The 25,332-nt window shown below is 45.3% G+C and overlaps 1 protein-coding gene across 4 annotated transcripts in view; it reads left to right on the top strand.

Moving 5' to 3' along the window:
* Nucleotides 1–25,332, top strand: part of SGMS2 (sphingomyelin synthase 2) — a 95,571-nt gene that overhangs the window by 26,675 nt on the left and 43,564 nt on the right. The gene's annotated exons all lie outside the window — the stretch shown is intronic.

Below are 25,332 nucleotides of genomic sequence, written 5' to 3'. Positions count from 1 at the left end.
TAGGAAGGTTTCGGTGATTGAGTGCTTTTGAAGCTTATGGTAAGGGGTGTTTGAAAAATGATCCGGGCAGCAGAACGAAGTTCGGACTGAAGTGGAGAGAGGCAGGAGGAAGGGAGGTTAGCGAGGAGGCTGATGCAGTCATCAAGCTAGGAGAGGATAAATGCTTGAGTCAGCATAGTAGCAGTTTGGGTGGAGAGGAAAGGGCAGACTTGAGCGATGTTGTGAAGGTCGAACCGACAGGATTTGGTGACAGATTGAATATGTGGGTTGGACGAGAGAGATGAGTCGCAGATAACGCCGAGATTACGAGGCCCGTGAGACAGGGAGGTTGGTGGCGCTCTCTTCGGCGATGAGAGAGGCAGCGGGAGGACGGGGTTTGGCTGGGAAGATGAGGAGTTGTGTTTTGAAGAAGAGAGCTGAAGATTCATTCATTTATTTAATCGTATTGACTGAGTGTTTACTGTGTACAGAGCACTTTACTAAGCACTTGGGAAGGTGACACAGTGAAGACGCAGGGATGGATAGCAACCCTGGTTCAAGGCTAGACCAAAAAGATTCACACTCAAACTTCCCTAAGCCCTCCTTTCCTCTTCTCCCACTCCCCTCTGCGTTGCCCTGAGTTGCTCCTTTTATTCATCCCCCCCTCCAGTCCCACGGCCCATATGTACATAACTGTAATTTATTTATATTAATGTCTGACTCCCCCTCTAGCCTATAAGCTCTTTATTGCAGGAAATGACTGTTATACTGTACCTTCCCAAGTGCTTAGCACAGTGCTCTAACCTCAGTAAGCGCTCAATAAATATGATTGAATTGAATGAATGATTCTAGAAAGACTAAAGCCAGAGGGGATATGATTGAAATTTACAACTTAGAAATCATACCGACAGCAGTGTCCTCTTTGAACTTCAAGGGCAGAGATACTTGTGTAGTGCACATATTCTGAACCTGATTTTTAGCATGTGGAGCTGAAACTTCTTCAGCCCTTTTTGGTTCCCATCTTTGTAAATGGGTGAATCTACGAACTGAGTGATTTTTTGGCAATTTGTGCCGAGCCCTCTTCTAAACTTTGAAGCAGATAATCAAGTCAGATACAGGGTCCCTGTCCCAATGTGGTTGTGTGGGGGGGAGGGGGTGGTTCACAGGGAGGAAGAAGAGGTAGTCTCCATTTAAAGATGAAGAAACTGAGGCACAGATAAGTGAAGTGGCAGAGCAAGGATTTGAACCCAGGCCCACGCTCCTTCCACTTTGCCACGCTGAATCTCTAGAACATGTCAAACACAGAGCAACATTAAAAATGCCTATGATCTTCAGTGCTTTCATTCACAATTACAGCTGATTCTTGCTTTATCTAAATATATCCCTCACCTAGATCTCCAACAGCATAGCTGCAGTTTCTGATTTATTAGCCCGAGCTCTCTTATTTGCTCACAGTTATCTGTTATTTCGGGACTTAATGACTGATAGCAATTTCAGTTGCAAGGATTTTTCTTAGGATGGTCCCTTGACCAGTTCTACTTCTGTCAAGAGTGGCCGGTAAGGCCGAGTGTTCGAGCTCTAAAATGTTGATGCGTTCCCCGCCTGGGAACTATCGTCTCTGTTTCCAGTTGTGAAGTTAGTCTGCCGTGTATTTCATTTCGTCTCAGCTGGCCCGCCGAGTTGGCTGACGTCTGTGAGATTAACCTTGGAGCAGTTTCAATATCTTGGCCTTAAAGGCTTCCTCTGTTTCTTGTAGGTTTAGACCATCAGCCTCCACTGCTTCACCTATGAATGAATGAACCTTTAATTATTGTTTTCCTTATTGTTACAACTCCGTTCTTCACTGGGAACTTCCGACCCGTTCTTTGATTAGCAGTGTTCTGTAAGTTGGCCTCTTGCCTCTCGTGTTTGAGGATTGAAAGGCCGGAGTTTGGTGATGGGTGGCTATTACTGTTGTTGTGGTTTTTATTGTATTTAAGCGCTTGCTATGTGCTAAGCACGGGGATGGACACGAGATCCTCAGGTCTGACGCAGTCCCTGTCCCCCAAGGGACTTGGCCTTAAGTAGGAAAGAGAACAGGTATTGAACCCCCATTTTACGGATGAAGAAACTGAGGCCCAGAGAAGTTGATTGACTTGCCCAGAGTGACACAGCAGAGAACCCAGGTGTTCTGATTCCCAGGCCTGGCTCTTTCCACTAGACCACACTGCTTCTCATTATTATTATTACCACCGTCATCATCATCATTGTAATTATTTCTCTTAAAGCCCAGTAGACTAAGAGGGAGGAAGTACTGATAAGTGCTGAATAACAGTTATGAATTATGGCATTTTGTTAAGCGCTTACTACGGGCCAGGCACTGTACTAAATGCCGGGGTAGATACGAACAAATTGGGTTGGACACAGTCCCTATCCCACGTGGGTCTTAAAGTCCCAACCCCCATTTTATAGATGAGGTAACTGAGGCACAGAGAAGTCAAGTGACTTGCCTAAGGTTACATGGCAGACAAGTGGCGGAGCCAGGATTTAGAACCCATGCCCTTCTGACTCCCGAGCCCACGCTCTATCCATTACGTCGTGCAAATACTATGTCCAAAGGACTGTACTGAACACAGAGAAAGGAAGGCATGGATGAGGCAGGGACACAGTCCCTGGCCTCCAAGGGATTCAAACTTAATGATGAGGAAGGGGTGGTTTGCGGCTGACATAAGAAAAGGCGAACAAAAATAGAGAAAGGCATGGTAAAGCAGGAGAAGACATCGGTGCCTCTCTCAAACTGCCTTCGAATCAGCATCTAATGTGTCTCTGCCCACATTTTAAACCAACAGCCCAGCCTGCCATCCATCACCCTTCCACTGCCCTATGATAATAAATAATAATAATAATGGTATTTGTTAAGCACTTGCAATATGCCAGGCACTATACTAACTGCGGATAATTATTGGTATTTCTTAAGCACTTATGTGCAAGGCACTGTACTAAGCGCAGGGGTGAATACAAGCAATTTAGGTTGGACACAGTCCCTGTCCCGCATGGGGTTCGCAGTCGTAATCCCCATTTTACAGATGAAGTAACTGAGGCAAAGTAAAGTACTAGAGAAGCAGCGTGGTGTAGTGGATAGAGCGTGGGCCTGGGAGTCGGAAGGTCAAGGGTTCTAATCCTGGTTCCGCCACTCGTCTGCTGTGTAACCCCGAGCAAGCCGCTTCACTTGTCTGTGATTCTGTTACCTCTCAGTAAAATGGGGATTGAGACTGTGAGCCCCACCTGGGACAGGGACTCTGTCCACCTCGATTTGCTATGCCTGGCACATAGTAAATGCTTAATAAATACCATTATTGTGGTTGTTACACAGCAGACAAGGGGTGAAACTGGGATAAGAACCCACGACCTTCTGATTCCCAGGCCTGTGCTCTACCCATTAGGCCATGCTGATCCTTCTCTGGCAGTGGGGGTTTCACATGGAAGGATTGGGGCGGGAAAGGAAGAGGGGGTGTCACTGCTGCAGCCTACTCCTGGGCTATTTCTACCCCTATGCCTTCCTGCTGCAGCCAAGTCCAAAATTTGAAGCTCAGAGGCAGAGAGCTGAGTGGACTAAAATAGCCCTGGAGTTCGCTTTACCCAATATGGTGTAATTCCAAATCCCCTCCTTTGTCTGAACTGCTTCATGCAGTTAGAGAGTTAGAGCCCCATTCTAGGACTTTTCCCCTACCTGCTGCTCACTGGGTACCTTCTAAATAGTTTTTTTTAATGATATTTGTTAAGCGCTTACTATGTGGCAGGCACTATACTAAGTATTGGGGTAGATACAAGCTAATCAGGTTGGACACAGTCCCTGTCCTACATGGGACTCACAGTGTCTTAATCCCCAATTTACAGATGAGGTCCCTGAGGCATCAAGAAGTGAAGTGACTTGCCCAAGATCACACAGCAGACATGACGGAGCCGGGATGATGATGATTGTCGTATTTTGCCAAGTGCTTACTATGTGCCAGGCACTGTATTGACCGCTGGGGTGGGGACAAGCAAATCAGGTTGGACACAGTCCCTGGCCCATGTGGGGCTCAGGGTCTCAATCCTCATTTTACAGATGAGGTAACTGAGGCAAAGAGAAGTAAAGTGACTTGCCCGAGGTCACAAGACAGACAGGTGGCAAAGCCGGGATCAACAACCCCTAACCTTCTGACTCCCGGGCCCCTACCCTATCCACTAGACCAGCCTAGGTATGTATGGAATTGAGTCTGTGTGATTAGCTAGGTAAAAATAACCATTCAAACCCCCTCAAAAATATCCCCTTTCCTCTCATCATTATGAAGTGTCCACTCATCTGTGGGGCTAGAATGCCTGAGAACTTACTATTAGAGACTAGATACTGCAGATATCAATGGTAATTATTGAGCACTTGCCCTGTGCAGAGCACTGTACTAAGCACTTAGAGTATAGTACAACTGAGTTGCTAGCCAGGATCTCTCCCATCGAGGTATTAGGTTCCCGAAGGACAGGAAATGTGGCTAGTTTCCACCTGTGTATTCTTTCCCGACACTTAGTACAGTGCTCTGCACACAGTAAAGACTTAATAAATGCGATTATGACTTCTTCCATTCTAGATCTCATGGCTAGAGCACGGGCCTGGGAGTCAGAAGGACCCGCGTTCTAATTCCAGCTCTGCCACTTGTCTGCTGGGTGACCTTGGGCGAATCCCTTCTCTGTGCCTCATTTCCTTCATTTGTAAAATGGGGATTAAGACTGTGAACCCCATGTGGGACAGGGACTGTGTCCAACTTGATTAAGTTTAGTCTACCCTAGTGCTTAGAATTGTGTTTGCCAAACACCATTATTGTTCTTATTACTAATAATAATAGTGGATTGGATGGAGACTGAAAAGTAAAAAAAAAAAAAGTTGATAATTTTTATTCCTTTTCTGGATAGGAGGCTTAGGAATCTCAAAATCAGCCCAAGCACAAGGGAAATCAAAAATGTGGAGGCAGCTGTAGTTTTTGATTTATGCTTTTGAGTCGTCTCCAACCCGTAGCGACACCCCGGCACATCTCTCCCAGAGCGCCCCGCTCTCCTTCTGCGGTCATTCCGGTGGTGTACTGGGAGACTTTTCTTGGTAAAAATCCAGAATTGGTTTACCATTGCCTACTTCCGCGCTGCGAACAAGAGTCTCCGCCCTTGATCTCTCCCGTGCTGCTGCCGCTCAGCACAGGTGAGCTGTAGTCTAGAAGATGGAAAAAGGAGAAGCAGTGATCTACTGAGGGAGAAGCAAGTCTGCCGTTCCGATCCCCTCTGGACTCTCGGCTCGTTGTAGATAGGGAAGAATATGTTTACCAACTCTGTTATATTGTACTCTCCCAAGAGCTTTGCACCCAGGAAGTGCTCAATAAATAAGATTGATTGCCGAAGGATTGATCCACAATTCTCTAAAGCTTCAGTTATTTTCATCACACCGCTGGGATTCCCCTCTGCTTTTTCACCACACCATCCTGCGGCTTCTTTCCCAACCTTCTGGGAAGCATTCTCACTAGGGGCAGGGAATGTGCTAATGCTATTATACTGTGCTCTCCCAAGCGCTTAATAGGGTGCTCAGCACACGGAGAGCTCTCAATAAATACCACTGATTGATTCCGTTGTCGGCAGCAGGAAGCCTTTGCAAATTTTAGAACATGGGGACGGCCCATACCCAGTCAGTGACTGTGACTTGTAAACACTGGACTTTGACTCGTGATAAAGCCTGAAGTTCTTCTCCTTTAGCCAAAGTATCCTAGTCAGTCAGTCAATAACCCTATTTATGTGGTAGGTACCATTTTCCTTATGTCGTTTAGAAGCAGTGTGGCTTAGTGGAAAGAGCGTGGGCTTGGGAGTCAGAGGTAGTGGGTTCTAATTCCGGCTCCGCCACTTGTCTGCTGTGTGCCCTCGGGCAAGCCATCTCACTTTTCTGGGCCTCAGTTCCCTTATTTGGAAAAGGGGGATTAAGACTGTGAGGCCCAGTCTGCTTACCTTGTATGTATTCCAGAGCTTAGAACAGTGCTTGACACATAGTAAGCGCTTAACAAATACCATTATTATCATTATTTGGTGAGTTTATTGCTCCATCTTCCTCTACCAGCTTCCAAGTGTCTCCCCACTCCCCATTATATAACTATTAGATGGTAAGCCCTTTGGAGGATATGGGATTGGGCCTCCTGCTTATCTCTGTATGTAGTTTTCCCCAGTGCTTAGAAGATTGTTTTGCACCTAATAGCTGCACTCACTATGAACTTAGCACTTATTACTACAAACAATTCTCCATTGTCTTTCCCGAAAGAACAATTTGTATGTACAATTGAGGGTGGGTGGTTGGCTCTTAAAGTCAGTATCAGTTTTTATCTCCACTCTTCTTTTTGGAAGCGTACCATCGGATCAGACGTCTGTTTTCTGCTAAGGACCTTCGGACACTTAGTAACATCTGTGAAATCATCTTTAATAATAATTATCGTGCTGTTTAAGTGCTTCCCTTGCACCAAGCACTCTTCTAAGCTCTGGGGTAGATACATGATCATTAGTTCTGACACAGTCCCTGTCCTACATCAGGCTAAATAGAATAGGCATTGAATCCCCATTTTATGGATGAGGAAACAGTGAAGTGAAGCCCACTCTTTTTCTAGTCAGCATCCTAATTTACCCGTCATCCCTCCTTTTGCTCAGTAATTGGCTTCTTCCCCATCTCCTAACAGTCCATTATCCACTATTCCCTTCCAGGAACGAGATACAGGGATTTCCAGACCACAGTTTGGGAAGTGCTGGATTAGATTCCGCCTTTCGTTTTGCATGAAATACGCTAAAGGTCTACAGGTTTCGACTGCTTTGGTATCTGTAGTCTAAGAACAGAACGGCTTAGTCTTTTAAAGGTGAGAGCAGTCGGTTACGGGAATTCTGACCCCAAATCTTGATTCTTGGGTTAATAGGTTCTAGTACAGTAGAATATGAGAGTTTCACAAGAGTAAAGATTGAGATTTCTAACATCTAGACTCTTTCTACTTGAAATGTTAGTACTTACTGCATGCTTTTGGAACTTGGCCCATCTGCGAATTCAGGGCTTAGCTGCCAGCATCCAGATTCTACCCATAATGGAAATGAACTTCCTACTTGTTTGTCCCCTGAGAGGCTGGTGTATGACTTTATTCCAGATGATATCTCAAGTCTGTTTGTCTTCAAAACAGGGCTGCCTCTGGGAAAATCGATCAGCAACCTAAGCATCCCGCCACTCGATTTCTAAACTTCTACATTCTGGGCACCCATGGCAGGGCAGGTCTTTTGAATCCTACCGGTGACAGGATTTGGAAGCGTATTAAAAAATCCACCTGCCTGAATCCATACTGGTCAAGCGAGCCCAGTCATTCCGTTTAACGTCACTTTATTTTCCTCCCAGATTGATGTCTAAGATTGTTCTATCCGGATCAGGCAGTGAAAACCCCTGCTCTAGGAGAAGTGAGGGTAGGAAGTAATCACACTTCTCTGTAGGTGAGAAACAGGTTGCCTGGGGAGAAGCAGAATGGCCTACTGGAAAGAGCAAGGGCCTGGGAGTCGAATGACCTGGATTCTAATCCTGGATCTGCCACTTGCCTGCTGTGTGACCTAGGATAAGTCACATAACTTCTCTGTGCTTCAGCTTCCTCAACTATAAAATGAGGATTCAATAACTGTTCCCTTTCTTACTTAGACTGTGATCCCCATGGGAGACCAGGGACTGTATCCAACCTGATTAACTTGTACTTTGCACGTAGTAAGCACGTAACACATTTTATGTTTTAAAATTTTTTTTATGGCATTTAAGCGCCCATGTGCCAGGCACTGTACTGAACGCTTGGGTAGATACAAGGTTGGACACAATTCATGTCCCATGTGGAAGTTACCGTCTTAATTCCCGTTTCACAGATGAGGTAACTGAGGGAAAGAGAAGTGAAATGATTTGCCCGGAATCACATAGCAGACAGGTGGGAGAGCGGGTATTAGAACCCAGGTCCTGCTGACTCCCAGACCCAGCCTTTATCCCCTAGGCCACGCTGCTCTAATGGTAACATTTATCATTACTATTAAGTATGTTGAATTTATATCTTATCAGAATGAATAAAGGGGGGAAATAAATCGATCAATGGTATTTACTGGGTGCTTACTGTCTGAAGATCACTGTACTAAGTTATTGGGGAGTAATTTGGGAGACTTACAAAAATGACAATATATTTGTATGTAAATATACACACATTAGCACCTCTAACCCAGTGCTTAGAACGGTGCTTGACCTTGACTCCGTGGAAAGAGCCCGGGCTTGGGAGTCGGAGGTCATGGGTTCGAATCCCAGCTCTGCCGCTTGTCAGCTGTGTGACTGTGGGCAAGTCACTTCACTTCTCTGTGCCTCAGTTCCCTCATCTGTAAAATGGGGATTAAGACTGAGCCTCACGTGGGACAACCTGATCACCCTGTATCTACCCCAGCACTTAGAACAGTGCTCTGCACATAGTAAGCGCTTAACAAATACCAACATTATTATTGGTAAATCAAGCATTGGCCCCCAGGTACTCTACTCGTGAATAACCATACAGCAAAAAGTGTTTAGCCCTCTTTTCAAGCCCAGTTTTCTGAGGGCATTAGGGAAGGGAAGAGCTGGCTAGCAAAGCATACAGAGAAGCCGTGTGGCTCAGTGGAAAGAGCACGGTCCTGGGAATGAGGACCTGGGAGCTAATCCCAGCTCTGTCAATTGCCTTTGCTGTGTGACTACGGTGAAGTCACTTAACCTCTCTGTGCCCGTTTTCTCAACTATAAAATCAACTGTATTTATCGAGTGTTTACTATGTGCAGAGCACAACAGAATTAGCAGATACGTTCCCTGCCCATAACGAGCGTACGGTCCAGGGGATTAAATCCTACTCCCTCCTTCTTAGACTGTGTACCCCATGTGGGACAGGGACAGGGACCGACCTGATAGAGCTTCTATCTACCCGAGTTTTGTACAGTGCTTGACACAAAGTAAGTGCTTACCACATCCAAGTGAATGGGACTCGAGACACCTCCTAAGCAGGATGGCGTAACGGATAGAGCACGGACCTGGGAGTCAGAAGGACCTGCGTTCTAATTCCGCCTCCATCGCTTGTCTGCTGTGTGACTTTGGGCAAATCACTTCACTTCTCTGGGCCTCAGTTACCTCCTCTGAAGATGAGGATTGAGACTGTGAGCCCCACGTGGGAGAGGGACCGTATCCAAATGGATTTGGCACATAGCGCTTAACAAATACCAGAATTATTATTATTACTACCCTAAAACAAACGAAGGGTCCCTTTCTGATGAGCAGGATGACTCTCTTTCTCATCGCCACGTCACTCTAAAAGCCGCGAAGCTCTTTTTCAGGTGCCTTGATGATGATTCTGACCTTCTTGGCTCACTGTTAAAGGAAAATACTGCTTAACTGACTCAAGTGTATTTTTGGAATGTGTCTCACTGAAAGACTCTAGGAAAACATTTGCAAACAGAGCTCTCGTTGAGTTAACTGTCGTGTCATAACTTCTTGTAACTCAGCCATTACTAATAAAACTGATTATTCATATATGAATATAGAAATATATTCATGCATAAATATAGAGAAGCGGCATGGTGTCTAGTGACTAGAACGCGTGCCCACGAGTCAGAGGACCTGGCTTCTAATCCCAGATCCACCACTTGTTTGCCGTGTGACCTTGGGCAAGTCACTTCCCTGGGCCTCAGTTCCCTCATCTGCAAAATGGTGATTTAATATCTTTCCTCCCTCCTACTTAGACCGTAAGTCCCATGTGGGACCTGATCGTCTTGTATCTACCTTTGTGGTTACTATAGTGCTTGTCACATAAGTGTTTAACAAATACCACAATCATCATTATTATTGTTATAGGAATATACAGATATGTGCAAACACACACATATCCAGAGGTTCTTTTTCTGGAGGTAATGGTACTCTTCCGTCACCCCTATTGGAGTGACTACACTGCCTAACCTGTAATGTTAACCTTCTCACCGTACCTCGATCTCATCTATCCTGTCGGCGACATCTCATCCACATCCTGCCTCTAGCCTGGAACACCCTCCCTCCTCTTCCGACAGACAATCACTCTTCCCCTATTTCAAAGCCTTTATTGAAGGCCCATCTTCTCCAAGAGGCCTTCCCTGACTAAACCCCCCTTTCTTCTTCTCCCACCCCCTTCTGCATCATCCCGACTTGCTCTCTTCATTCATCCCCCCTCCCAGTCCCACAGCACTTATGTCCATAGCTGTGATTTTATTGAGTTATATTAATGCCTGTCTCCCTCCCTTTAAGACTGTCAGCTCACTGTGGGCAGGGCATATGTCTGTTTATCGTTATATTGTCCTCTCTCAAGCATTTAGTACAGTGCTCAGCACACTATGTGCTCAATCAATATGACTGACTGATGTGTCCTATCGACAGTGCCCAGTTTGGGCTCTTGCTGGGAGTTCGTTCATTTATTTTCCCTGAGAGGCAGGGACCTCGGGGAGCCGACTTTGCAGCTCTTTGCCTGTTGGAAAAAAAGGAATTTAAAGTTAATTCTTGGGAATTTTCCCCATGGGATATCGGTTTCATTGGGAGCATCCTCAAGAATTAACTGTAAATTCAGGGACGGAGAAGCATAGTAAGCGGCAGTATCTTCGTGCCCTAAGCCCAGTGGCAGCGGAGAGTAGGAATCGGATTCTTCCTCTTTGATGTCACGTTCCTCCTGAAGCTTTGACTCTGAAAAAGCCCTCTTACTCCTGAGGGCTTGTACTAGTATGAGCTGCGTGACACTATGGCCCAAAACAAAAGTTTGGCGAGGATTGTCAATGGTATTTGAATGCTTTCTGTGCAGAGCACTGTTCTAAGTACTTTTAAATGGTTTTAATAATAATGTTGGTATTTAAGTGCTTACTCTGTGCCGAGCACTGTTCTAAGCGCTGGGGGAGATACAGGGTAATCAGGTTATCCCACGTGAGGCTCACAGTTTAATCCTCATTTTACAGATGAGGTAACTGAGGCACAGAGAAGTTAAGTGACTCGCCCACAGTCACACAGCTGACAAGCGGCAGAGCCGGGAGTCAAACCCATGACCTCTGACTCCGAAGCCCAAGCTCCTTCCACTGAGCCACGCTGCTTCTCACACTTATGAGTCGAGCACCATTCTAAGTGCTGAGGTAGATACAAGGTAATCGGATCAGATCCGATCTCTGTCCCACATGGGGTTCACAATCTAAGTAAGAGGGAAATCAGGTGTCAAATTCCCATTTTGCAGTTGAAGAAACTGAAGCCCAGAGAAGCGACTTACCCAAGGTCACAGAGCAGGCAAATGGTAGAGTCAGAGGTTAGAACCCAGGTCCTCTGGCTCCCAAGCCCATGCTTTTATCCAGAGACTATGTCCAACCTTATTTTCTATCTCCAGCATTTAGTACAGTGGTTTTTTTTTTAATGCTATTAAGAGTTTATGTGCCGGACACTTTACTAAACACTGGAGTAGATACCAGATAATCAGGTTGAGGACTCTTCATCCCCCATAGGGCTCTCAATCTTAATCTCCATTTTACTGATGAGGTAACTGAAGGACAGAGAAGTGACTTGTCCAAGGTCACACAAGTGGTGGAGCCAGGATTAGAACCCGGAGCCTTCTGATTCCCAGGCTTGTGCTGTATCCGCTATGCCATGCTGCTTCTATGCGTTGGGCACACAGTAAGCGCTTAATACCATTATTATTATTAATTATTACCTCAGAATTCAGATGGAACATCTGGGCTAGCCCGGATCTTGCGGATGTGTAGAAATCATGACGCTGTAGACCCTCGGTTCTTCCTGAAATCCAAGACCCCACTGGCACCACTTTCTGCTGTAGAGAATGATTTTTAATGGAAGGGGAATTTTCCCAGCTGTCTGTCTTTATTTTTGTTGTTTCACTTATGGTGTACAACAAATGAAGACTGGAAACTATGTCTACAAGTGTTTGAGTTGTGGAGCACGTGGCTTTGGTGGCGTTATTCTGTAAACTCTTCTAAGACTTAAGTAGAAGACTTTAAAAAAATTATAAATCAACATCCTTATTTTAAACTCCTTTTTTAAAATGGTATGGGTGAAGCGATCCTAAACTGCTTCTCAACTTATTCTCCTTATTGAAGGTATAGCCTTTTGAACAAGTACCTGCTTTGAATCGTGTTTGGTGTGTGCTTTTTGTAGGTCATATAGCACAGAATGAGCACAGAAAGAACTCTGAATAAATCCAGGTTAAAGCTGTAGAGTGAGTGGTTCCTTCCAGGTAGGCAATGTCATTTTTGTTGTTGTTTTTTCCCCCTCGTGGTTTTTGTTAAGCACATATATGTCAGACATTGTGCCAGGTGCTGAGGTCGATGCAAGTTAATCAGGTCAGTTTTTATCTCGAAGTTTTCTTTCTCTTCCTCGATAAAATCTCTCCTCCCTCACCCAGTTATCTGCACCAAGTATTCATTCATTCAATGGTATTTACTGAGCGCTTACTATGTGCAGAGCACTGTACTAAGCGCTTGGAATGTACAAATCGGTGACAGAGACAGTCACAAAGTATAACCCCACAAGGTTCTTGACTGGAAATAAACAAGGCCCATTATATAGAACTCTGACCCACATGGGGCTCACAGTCTAAGTGAGAGAACAGATATTTAATCCCCATTTTGCAGTTGAGGAAACTGAGGCATGGAGAAGCTAAGTGACTTGCCCAAGGTCACAGAGCAAGCAGTAGGCAGGGGCAGAATTAGAACCCAGATCCTCCAACTCCCAGGCCCAAGCTCTTTCCACTAGGCTCTACTGCTTCTCAGCGCTGTTGTCCCTCCATCTTTCTTACTGTACAATCTTGTTCAGTCGTGTGACTTTTTCCCCCCAGTAGTTCATTAAAAATGCTGCTGCCTAGGAAATGGAATGCTGATGATGGTTTTGCACAAGTTCTTTTTTTATATGAACCAAAGAAAAATTGCAGATGGTTAGGTGAGGGATGGGAAAGTCCTGTAAATGAGAGAGAGAGAGAGAGAGAGAGCGCGAGAGACAGAGCAGGAGCACCCCGGATGCTTTGACATACGGATTTTTACTTTTCAGTACCCATCTTCCTCCACCCCCATAGCTCCAGCGCCCAGATTCCATGGCTTTGGAAGTGACACTGATGTTCCAAGGGACCGGGGAAACACATATTTGGCTCTTAATGCTTGTCAAAACTTGAGCTTAATCCTCCTGGAAGGCAGCCAGCCACTGAAATTGGTGCAGGTAGATTCCTAGTCGATGACTGCCAGTTCCTGTTTCCTGGGAGTTGGCTGCTGCTTCGGTCTAAAGAGTCGTTAAGGCTTTATAATATTGACCTGTCTATAGATTTCCCTTACTCCTTCCCTCCCTCTTGCCATTTAACCTTGTGTTCATTGATTGTGTCAGTTTCCTCAAATACTCACCCAACTCTAGGGGATGAAAACACTCCTTTTATCCTCCGCGGAGTTCTGTGTAATGGGCCTCGTTTATTTCCAGTCAAGAACCTTGTGGAGTTACACTTTGTGCAGATAGGGGAGGTTCTATCGAGGAAGAGAGAACTTTGAGAGAGAACTGGAAAAACTCTCTTCCTCCCCTTTTGAAGGATATCGTTAGAAATTCCCGGAGGGGAAAGATTCATACTTAGGGTGGACTCTGATCCTCCTTTTTAGTGCTCTTCCTAAAAGAGATCAAAAGACAGAGTGATTTTTGGCTGGGCTGCTGACAGTCCCTTACTAATTCCAGAGTTGCCGAGGTCCGGACACTTGTATCAGAGGCATCTCTGCTCCCAGTCAGTCATGCCAAGTCCAAGGAAGCGCAGCGGAAGTTCACCGAAGCAGCTTGGTCTAGTGGAAAGGGCCCGGGCCTGGGAGTCGGAAGGACCTGGGTTTTTATCCCGGCTCCGCCACTTGTCTGCCGTGCGACCTTGGCTAAGTCACTTCACTTCTCTGAACCGTAGTTCCCTCATCTGTAAAATGGGGATGAGTGTGAGCACCACGTGGGACAGGGACTGGATCCCACCTGATTAACCTGCATCTACCCCAGCGCTTAGGACAGTGCTCGGCACAGAGTAAGTGCTTAACAAGTACCATTATTATTATCGTTGTTATTACTTCTCTGGGCCTCGGTTACCTCATCTGTAAAAGTGGAGATTGACTGTGAACCCTATATGGGACAGGGATTGGGTCCAAATTAATTATCTTGTATCTACCCCAGTGCTTAGTATAGTGCTTGGCACATAGTAAGCACTTAAGAAATTTTTTTTTTTCCATTATTATCTAGGCCAGAGGAGAATTTCTGAGGAGACTCCATCCAGGCAAGATCTTGCTTGCCTTTGTGTTCGCAGAGATGCCCTTCTGCTATGTTTTCTGGTGTTTTCGCTTAGGAAGAGAAGTTTTGAGCCTAGGAGAGGTGGAATCAGTCAGAATTCTGGGACGTGGAGTCGAAGATAGACATGTTTCCCAGTGCTTGGCAGCTTCAATAGTACTACTAGAACTCCTATTAATAATGCTAATAACGATGGTATTTGCTATATGCTTACTATCAGTCAGGCACTGTTCTAAGCGCTGCGGGAGATACAAGATAATCGAGTTGAACCCAGTCTCTGACCCATATGGAGCTCCCACTCCTAATCCCCCATTTTACAAATAAGGGAACTGAGGCACTGAGAAGTGAAAGGACTCGCCCAAGGACACGCAGTAGACAAGTGGCAGAGCCGGGGTTAGAATCCAGGTCCTTCTGACTCCCAGGCCCGTGCTCTATCCACTTGGCCACGCTGCTTCCCTATTTTCCCAAGCCGTACCAGGTTTTCTGACCGGGAAGGTTGCCAACTTTAATGAATCAGACATGTAGTTGCTGGAGAAAATTCTCCCCTAATTACGGTGTCCACTATCCGTGACTCAGTGCTGCTGTAGAATAACTTTCCACAAGCTGAGAGAAATGCCCCGATGGTCATTTCTAAGGTAACTTTCCTCTTTCCTGATGTATTTGCTGTTGAATATGGTGCCGTGACGGAAGTGATTTATGTAGAAATGACAATTGGCTCCGTTAATTATCATGGCCAAGCATGCCGTGAAGCTGTGGTTCTTACCTGAAATTTCAGTAGTGAACAGGTCATTGTGGACAGGGAATGTGTCTGTTATATTGTCCTCTCCCAAGCACTTAGTACAGGGCTTTGCACATAGTAAGTGCTCAATAAATACGATTGAAAGAATGAATAACTTTAAACTTCAAGATTATTAAAGTTTAGAGAAACTTTCTTCACCCCTTTCTCTTCCAATTAAAGAATGTTGTGAAATATCGGATCTATTGTAAGAAGAGAGAAACCTACTGGGTCAGACAGGGCTGTGCCAGATTTTTCCCCCATTGTTCTATATCTGCTTAATCTGCTTACTCAACAGCAACTTTATACCCTCCCACAAAAAGGTGCATTTCTCCCCTTCTCGCTCCTCTCCCCAGTCGCGTATTATAAATAACTTTTCATTTGGACCTAATTTAAATAATGTTGGTATTTATTAAGTGCTAGCTATAGCCCAAGCATTAGGCTAAAAGCTGCGGTCGACACAAAGTGAGCAGATCACACTCCCGGCCTTACGTGGGACTTAGGATCTAAGAGGGAGAGCATACAGTTTATCCCCATTTTCCAGATGAGGCAACTGGGGCACTGAGAGGTTAGTGACTCGTCCACGGTCACACAGCCAAGTGGTTGGATCCATGACTGGAACCTGGGTCTCGACTCCCAGAGTTACGCAGTCTTTCCTCTCTAAGTTACGTCGCCTCCTATTTCTCTGGGTGCAAAAGTCGTGGGATGTTGGTCATCGTCAACAGTGTGATTTATTGAGTTCTTACTGGGTGTAGAGCATTGTACTAAGCGCTTGGGAGAGTTCAACAGAGTTGCTGGACACACTCCTCATTGGGTAGAGTATTGCTTGGGACAAAGCTATTCTCACGTAGCTTATAAAAATTTCCTAAAATAAAATGCCGGCGAGGAGAGGGCGACTCCTTGTACCTGGTTTGTACTTGTCACTAGACCGTGAACTCGTTGTGGGCAGTGATTGGTACTGTTTATTGTTGTACTTTCCCAAGCGCTTAGTACAGTGCTCTGCACACCGTAGGCGCTCAATAAATATGACTGCGTGAATGAACTGTCTTGTTTTCCCCCTGGAGGATGTGAAGTCAAGATGATCGATAAGGAAAGAATTGAGGGGATTATATGTTGTTCCTTTCCTAGATGGACTTTCCCATACTGGTGGTTGTATATGGCCCTTGTCATTTATCTTTCAAGCATCATTTAGCTCTGCCCTCCTCTCTCTCGATTACACAGTGCCATCTGTGAAAAAGCCCTTTCAGTGTGACTATTTGTTCTTATCAGCGGTGACTCGTCGGGGTGACATTTCCTGAAAATAGTTGAGATTGAAATTTTATTCGAGTGATGTATATAGTGTGCTTCTGAGTCACGACTGTTGCTTGGCAACGTGTTCGTGTTTAGCAAAATGGGTAGCGATTTAGCAGGGGAACGTTTGGGTACATTGCGAGCTAGCTATTCAGCCGTGTCCACGCCCTTTCGATGGAAAGGTGACAGTGACCGTTCTTAGTCTTGACTTCCGGTTTTTCCCACTTCCCAAGTAAGTGACTCCTTGTTTGGAAGAGGCCACTCCTGGGAAAACAAAGAAAATTCCAGTTTTATCTCTTAAACTCTCCCCTTGTGTCCCTCTCCACCAGACCCTTGCTCAGATCCTGCCTTTTGCCTAAAACTACTTCTTATTCATTTTTTCAGTGGTGCTTGTTAAGCACTTACTCTGCACCAGACACTGTACTAAACGCTGTGGAAGTTATAAGGTAATCAGGTTGGATGTAGTCCACCCCCATTTTAATCGGTCAGTTGTACTTAGCCGACTTGTTCATTCCAGGCGCTTAGTACAGTGCTCTGCACATAGTAAGAGCTCAATAAATACTATTGAATGAATGAATGAATGAACTTAGCCCTTAACTGTGTACCGAGAACTGTACTAAGTGCTTATTTTTTACACTTTACACACGAGGTAACTTAGACACACAGAAGTTGTGACTTGCCGGAAGTCATATAGCAGACAAGTGGTGGAGCCGGGATTAGAACTCAGTTCTTCTGGCTCCCAGGCCCGTGTTCTTTCCACTAGGCCACGATGCTTCTTATCTGATGTACGACCACCCTGCCCATCTTCAGAGTGCTACTAAAATCACATCTCCTCCAGGAAGCTTTCCCTGATTAACCTTGGGAAAAGCAGCGTGGCTTCCCGGCTGGAGCGTGGGCCTGGAAGTCAGAAGGACCTGGGTTCTAATCCCAGCTCTGTCACCTACCTGCTGTGTGACCTTGGGCAAGTAACTTAGCTTCTGTGGGCCTCAATTCCCTCATCCGTAAAATGGGGAATAAGACTGTGAGACATGGATCAGGTCCGACCTGATTAGCTTGCATTTATCCCAGCACTTAGTACAGTGCCCGGGACATAGTAAGCACTTAATACCTACCATAAAAACAAAACAAAAGCAACCAAAAAAACCTCTCCTATGCACTTTGGGTTTTGGGTCCAAATCCACAGAGCACTTTGATACTCACCCCTTAGCGCACTTACCTACATATCCTTATGCTCTTTTTCCTCCCTAACTGTAGTTTCTTTTCATTTCAGTCTGTCCCGCTAGAATGTAAGCGCCTTGAATGTAGTGACGACGTCTCCCAAGCACTTAATACACTGCTCTGCACCTAGTAAGCATTCACTAAATACCATTGATTGACTGGGCAGTGAATCCAAAAAAATTCTACTTAAGCTTCTGCTAGTGGTACAAGACCAAAGACTTCTCCATTTTGGGTAGACTTAAGGTGAAGGGCAAAATAGCTTAGTTTCAGACCGGTTTCCGAACACGGATAATCAGACCTGTAACATCTGAGTGTCCGGGCTGGTACCCAGACAGCAATGATATCTCGGAAATGTTTGGAGTTGGGATTTTGGCAACCTTTGGATTTTGTGGACGGGTACCTCCTCTGAGATTCGGAATATTTCAAGAACCTATTTTTAACTTAAAAACCGGTCGATAAGGGTCCAGGTTTTCAAATGCAGTTTTATTCTGCTTCTGGCCCGTGTTATAGTCGGGAATAATGAGCTAGAACCTCCTGAGGTAAAAATTTATTCCAAAAATGTTATACTTCTGGAGGAGGATATGCCAGCCTAGGCCTGGCTATTCCCTAAAGGAGTTTCTGGGCTTTTTTGAATGTCTTCTGCTTTATTGTTTTGTAAATATGTAGGCTGGGCAAAATTAATTGTCATTAATGAATTAATAGCAGGCTTTAATTACCTTATAAACAGGGAGAAATGGGAGAGGAAATAGTTACTACCCAGACAAAAGAACTGAAGGGTTTTAGGGGGGGTTATTTTGGGTTTGTTTGGTTTTCATTTTAACCAGTTCATATATCTTTATTGCTTCCTGGAGGAAGGCATAATGAAGGGGGCAAGCCAAGCCACTCCCGTTTGAGCAATCCTGATGGCGTGAGGCCTCTTCCTCCTCTCCCTCCCTCCTTTCTGTCCTTTCCCCCCCCCAAAAAAAACCCAGCATTGTGTCGCTTTCCCCATAGGCCACTCTGAGCAAAGTTGAGAAGCAGCATGGCCTAGTGGAAAGAGCACAGGGTTGGGAATCAGAGGTCCTGAGTTCTAATCCAGATTCGGCCACTTGCCGGCACATCACTTGATTTTTTTTTAAGACCTCAGGTTCCGCATCTGTAAAATCAATCAACCAATGGTGCGGCCTAGTGGGTAGAGGACGGACCTGGAGTCGGAAGGACCTGGGTTCTAATCCCGGCTCCGCCACTTGTCCGCTGGGTGACGTTGGACAAGTCACTTCACTTCTCTGGGCCTCAGTAACCTCATCTATAAAACAGGGATTAAGACTGTGAGCCCCATGTGGAACAGGGACTATATCCAACCCGATTTGCTTGTAGCCACCCCAGCGCTTAGTACAGTGCCTGGCACATTGGAAGTGCTTAACAAATGCAATTACTATTATTATTTATCGAGTGCTTACTCTGTGAAGAGCACTATACTAAGCGTTTGAAAGAGCACAGTCCAACCGAACTAGCAGACACTTTTCCTGCCCATAACGAGCTTAGCTTGTGGGCAGGGAATGTCACTGTTGTTGTCTACTTTTCCAAACGTTTAGCACGGTGCTCTGCACACAGTAAGTGCTCAATAAATACGACTGAATGAAGGAATGGATAAACATTGTGCTCAACCTAATCATCTAAACGCTTAACAAATAGCACTATTATTTTAAGTCAGCATAGCCTGGGGGAGGAGGAAGCAGGGTAACTAAAGAGGAAACCCGAAACCTCAACTGAAACTGGCTTTGTTGTCCACATACGCCTCTAGCACGGGCTGGGGTTTTTGCTGGGACGACAGGGGAGGACCCTGGATCAATCAGTCAGTCAATCCATGGTCTTGAGTGGGCGCTTATTATGTGCAGAGCACTGTACTAACCGCTTGGGAAAGTCCAGCACGACAGTGTTGGTAGACACGTTCCCTGCCCATCATAAGCTCAGATACAGTCCCTAAGGGGCTCTCGCTTTTAATCCGCATTTTACAGATGAGGTAACTGAGGCACGGAGTAATGAAGTGACTTGCCCAAGGTCACACAGCAGACGAGTGGCAGAGCTGGGATTAGGAAAGCAGTAAGGCGGAGTGGATAGAGCACAGGCCTGGGAATGAGAAGGCCGTGGGTTCTAACGCCGGCTCTGCCACTTGTCTACTGTATGACCTCGGGCAAGTCGTTTCACATCTCAGTGCCTCAGTTACCTCATCTGGAAAATGGGGATTGAGACTGTGAGCCCCATGTGGGACAGAAGTATGTCCAACCGGATTTGCTTGGATCCTCCCCTCATAGTAAGCACATAGTAAGCACTTAACAAATGTCATAATAATTATTATTATTGGAGAGGATCATTGCCCACAGACTACACTGAGATATGATTTCTGCCTGATTCCCTGAATCAATCAGCCAATCCATCGTAGATAATGGGTACCTACAATACAACTGCCCGCCTCTTCCTCTGCTCCCCATCCCCTCCCTGTCACCCCACAGCACTTGTTTATATATATATACATGTTTATGATTATAATTCTATTTTTTATTAATGATGTGTATTTATAATTATTTATATTTCAGAGGTCCTGGGTTCGACTCCCGGCTCTGCCACTTGTCAGCTGTGTGACCGTGGGCAAGTCACTTAACTTCTCTGTGCCTCAGTTACCTCATCTGTAAAAACGGGGATTAAAAAATGTGAGCCCCACGTGGGACAATCTGATGATCCTGTATCTACCCCAGCGCTTAGAACAGTGCTCTGCACATAGTAAGCACTTAACAAATACCAACATCGTTATTATTATTATAATTCTATTTATAATGATGCTACTGATGCCCGTTTACTTGTTTTGATGTCAGTCTCCCCTCTTCTAGACTGTGAGCCCACTGTGGGCCGGGATTGTCTCTATTTGCAGAATTGTACTTCCCAAGCACATAGTACGGTGCTCTGCACACAGTAAGAGCTCAATAAACACGATTAAAATGAATGAAAGGACACTGTCCCCGCCCTCCAGGAGCTTACAGTTGAATGAGGAGAGGGATAGGCACGAGCCATTCAAAGACTTGGAAGAGAATAATAATAATTATGGTATTGGTTAAGTGCTTACTATGTGCAGAGCACTGTTGTTAGCGCTGGGATAGATACAAGGTGATCAGGTTGTCCCACGTGGGGCTCCCAATCTCAATCCCCGTTTTACAGATGAGGTAACTGAGGCACAGAGAAGTGAAGTGACGCAGCCGACAAGCGGCGGAGCCGGGATTAGAACCCACGACCTTCTGACTTCCAGGTCCGTGCTCTATCCACGAGGCCACGAAAGAACCCCCATTCCCCCTCTCCCCCCACCTCCTTCCCCCATACACAACTATTAGAAAAATAACTTAGAGGATAAGGGAAGTTAAGATGTGCTTAATGCTAGGTGAATAAGCATAAGTGCTAAGGAAGACTATTCGATCGCTGAGACCTGGGAAGGTGGGGTTAGATCGGGAAATCTGTCATCGTCATTATCAGTGGTATTTATTGAACGCTTGCTGAGGGCTTGGGAGAGTCCCAGTACAACATGTTTCCTGCCCGCGAGGAGCTCAAGGTCCAGAGGGGACTATCGACCAGTCAGTGATTATTTATTGAGTGCCCATTCTATGCAGAGAGTAGAATAAAGGTACAGCCCTGGCCCTCGGGAAGCTTACAACCTAATGAGCCAACAAAACTGAACCGCATTCATACTGTTGTCTCAGGAACTGTTAATGGATACTGTAATCAAATGAATCATCTTCCTGGCCCTCATAAGTGTAGAAGGGTTGTGAAGCTTAAAGTTTTTATTTTCCATTCCCATCTTGTGATATCTTTTCGCTTCCCCTGCCCCATCCTGTTTAACTTTTCAAAAGTTTTTCTGGGAACCTCTTACAGCCTACTACTTAGAAGCAATGGGTCGATCCCGGGTCTTCAGGAGAGGGAGAACCTGTCGGAAGGAATTGCTTATTCATTCATTCTGCCGTAGTGACGGTGATGGCTTACCGTACGCCAAACACTGTTCTGGACCCTGAGGTGGATCCCTTTCCTCTTCTAAGGGGTAATCAGAGCTGGCTCTTCCTCCTCTAGCTGAGGCAGAAAACATAAACAGATCAAAACTTTGTCTTTTTGTGTTTTTTTTTTATTTAAAGTGGCATTTGTTAAGCACTTACTACCTTCCGGGTACTGTACCAAAGTGCTGGGATTCATACAAGATAATCGGGTGGGTTACAGTCCCTGACCCACCTGAGGCTCCCGTTCTTAATCCCTATTTTACGGATGAGGTAACTGAGGCACAGAGCAGTGAAGTGACATGCCCAAGGTCACACAGGTAAGTGGTGAAGGTGGAATTAGAGAAGCAGCATGGCGTAGTGGATACAGCACGGACCTGTGAGTCAGAAGGTCACGGGTTCTAATCGGGGCTCCGACACTTGTCAGTGTGAGCTTGGGCAAGTCGCTTCACTTCTCGGTGCCTCAGTTACCTCATCTGTAAAAAGGAGATTGAGTCTGTGACCGTGAGCCCCACATGGGACGGGGACGGTGTCCAACCAGATTTTCTTGTATTCCCCCCCCCACAGCGCTTAGTACACCACGTTGCTTCTCCAAACTTGCCTTCTCCCTCCTATTGGGTGCCATATTCTTGGTTAAACTCCTCTCCGGCCATAACTGCAGATCGGTTCCTTTGAGTAGGAACTGAGAAGGGATGTGTCTAGTCGGGTGGGTTAAAATTATTTTCATTTTAATAGCAAGCCACTTTTCACAAAAGAAAGCATTTCGTGGACGTGAAGAAGAGGTATCGTTCTTTCAATGGTATTGTCTTTGGCCGGGGAACGTGTCTACCAACTTTGTTATATTGTACTCGTCTAAGCACTTACTACAGTGTTGTGTACACAGGAAGTGCTCAATAAATATGATCGTCTCATCTAGATGCCTGGGTAACAGGCAGCCTTCCATTGTGGCTCGTCCTTTAGACTGTAAACTTGTTCTGAGCTGGAAAACGTCTGTTTTATGTTGTATACTCTCCCTAGTGCTTAGTACAGTGCTCTGCACACAGTAAGCACTCAATAACTGCGATTGACTGACTCAGCTGGGGAGACCTGATCAAACAATCAATTAATGGTATTTATGGAGTTCTTACTATGTGCAGAGCACTGTAATGAGCACTTGTGAGAGTACAATACCCCATAATTCATGAGAAAAATTCTAAGACTGTTTCAGATTTTTTCTCTAACACAAAATCAAGTATTTCTGCACTTCCAGTCCTTAGAACGTAAGCTTGTTGTGAGCAAGGAATATGTCTACTGACTTGGTTGTATTCTCTCCCAAGTGTATATCGCAGTGCTCTGCATACTGTACGTGCTCAATAAATTCCATGGATTGATTAATCACTTGAGTCATATGTGTGAAACTCTTAATCTTGGCTGTGAATACTTTATTGCTTAATGTAAGACCTCAGTCAATTAATGGTATTTATTGAGTGCTTACTGTATGCAGGGCGCTATGCTAAGCGCCTGGGAGGCCTCCGTGGATGATTTTCCCTCCTGTCCCCGCCCAATATCTGAGGAAATGCAGTGGAAAATAAGCCTTGTGCGATAACCCTGGGGTTGACAAAGAAGTCGATTCAGTTGCATATTCAGAATACTTGTTCTTTCCCACCCAAAAGCCTTCTTAAAATAACAAAGCCTAAAATAAACCATTGATCTGCTTCACAATCCAGAGGGCTTGCAAAGCTACAAAAAATTACTCTCCCTCCTTGAAGCCTCCAGGAAGGCCCATCTCCTCCAAGAGGCCTTCCCTGCTTAAGCCCTCCTTTTCTCTTCTCCCCCTCCCTTCTGCGTTGCCCTGACATGCTCTCTTTATTCATCCCCTCTCTAAGTCCCACAGCACTTACATATCTGCAATTTATTTATATTAAGGTCTGCCTCCCCCTCGGAATGATAAACTCAATGTGGGCAGGGAATGTGTCTGTTTATTGTTATATTGTATTCTCCCAAGTGCTGTGCACACAATAAGCGCTCAATAAATACAACTGAATGAATGAAAAGGTCATCAGGCCCTGCATCATGTTCATTCCTGTCTGGTAAAGCCAAACCTCCCTATCGGGGCCACCTCCCTCCGCCTAGAAAATCAACCTTTCTGACAGAGCCTGGCCTTCCTCTGGGAAATTGGTGCTTAAGAGACAAATAAAAAGCAGCATGGTGTAGTGGATAGAGCACAGGTCCGAGAATCAGAGGGCCAAGGGTTCTAATCCTGGCTGTGCCACTTGTCTGCTGTGTGACCTTGGGCAAATCACTTCACTTCCCTGGGCCTCAGTTACCTCACCGATTACATGAGGATTGAGGCTGTGAGCCCCCACATCAGACAAGGACTGTGTCCAACCTTATCTGCTTGTATCCACTCCAGCGCTTAGTACAGTGTCTGACACATAGTAAGTGCTTAACAAATACCACAATTATTATCTGTAAAATGGGGATTAAATACCAGTTCTCCCACTCCCTTAAATTCAGAGCCCCATTAGGACATCCTCTGTGTGATCTGCTTCGCACAAACTGCTTAGCAAGTGCCACAGTGATTAGTATTGAAGCAGCGTGGCTCAGTGGAAAGAGCCTGGGCTTGGGAGTCAGAGGTCATGGGTTCGAATCCCAGCCCTGCCACTTAGCTGTGTGACTGTGGGCAAGTCACTTCACTTCTCTCTGCCTCAGTTCCCTCATCTGTAAAATGGGGCTGAAGACTGTGAGCCTCACGTGGGACAACCTGATGACCCTGTATCTACCCCAGTGCTTAGAACAGTGCTCGGCACCTAGTAAGCGCTTAACAAATACCAACATTATTAGTATTATTTCATATAACAAACCCTGCTTGGGTAAGACTATTTGGCCACAGTTTCCCACAGGGCAAAATCATTTTAATGTCTGTTTCCCCCCTCTAGATTGTAAACTCGTTGTGGGCAGGGAACATCTACCAACTCAGTTGTACTATACTCTCCCAAGTGCTCAGTACAGTGCTCTGCACACGGTAAACACTCAAATACCACTGATTGATCTCATCATGGGCAGCATTGTTTTCTAACACGAAGGTTAAAGGCAGACATGAAATAGCAAACTCTGCTTCATTAAAAAGGTCTGAGCTTTCCCTTAGTTTGAATTTTCAGCACACTTCAAGTGCGGCTTGTTTTCAAAATGTGAAGGTCCAGTGTGAAAGACTTTGGGACATTTTAGATTGTCGTAGTCAGAAGACATGACTCCGCTTGGGATTGATGCATGGGTGACATGTGAACTTCAGTGTAGGGAAGAACACCACTCCCTTTGAAAATTATCAGTACCGCAGGTAGAAACGGAATGAGATTATGGTTAAGTGCCTCTGTCTGTGCACCAGTATCCATTATCTCCATCAATGGAAATGTGGTTAAATATAGAATTACTCATTTGAACTTCCTGATTGAACTTAAATTTGCTTTTTTTTTTAAAAAAAAAAAAAGCGATGTAATTTTTATAGCACTCCTTGTCAGCATTTTGTCTCGATACCAATGTGTTTTGTTTTCATTTGCCAGTGTGGTGGAAACATCTGAGACGCTGCGAAACTTTCCATTCCATAACAACCGTTGTGGCTCTTTCCCTTCCGTGGGGCTTTGTGAGTCCACCAAGTCTCCCTGAGATTAAAAACAAAAAAAGTCTTGTTTTGTTCCGCTCCGACGTTGCAGTAGATCTGGGAAACTCTCAGGGAC

The sequence above is a fragment of the Ornithorhynchus anatinus genome, chromosome 12 (genome assembly GCF_004115215.2).
Source record: "Ornithorhynchus anatinus isolate Pmale09 chromosome 12, mOrnAna1.pri.v4, whole genome shotgun sequence".
NCBI lineage: Eukaryota > Metazoa > Chordata > Mammalia > Monotremata > Ornithorhynchidae > Ornithorhynchus > Ornithorhynchus anatinus.
The sequence above is the reverse complement of the archived record's forward strand: the minus strand, read 5'-3'. Positions and strand labels throughout refer to the sequence as shown.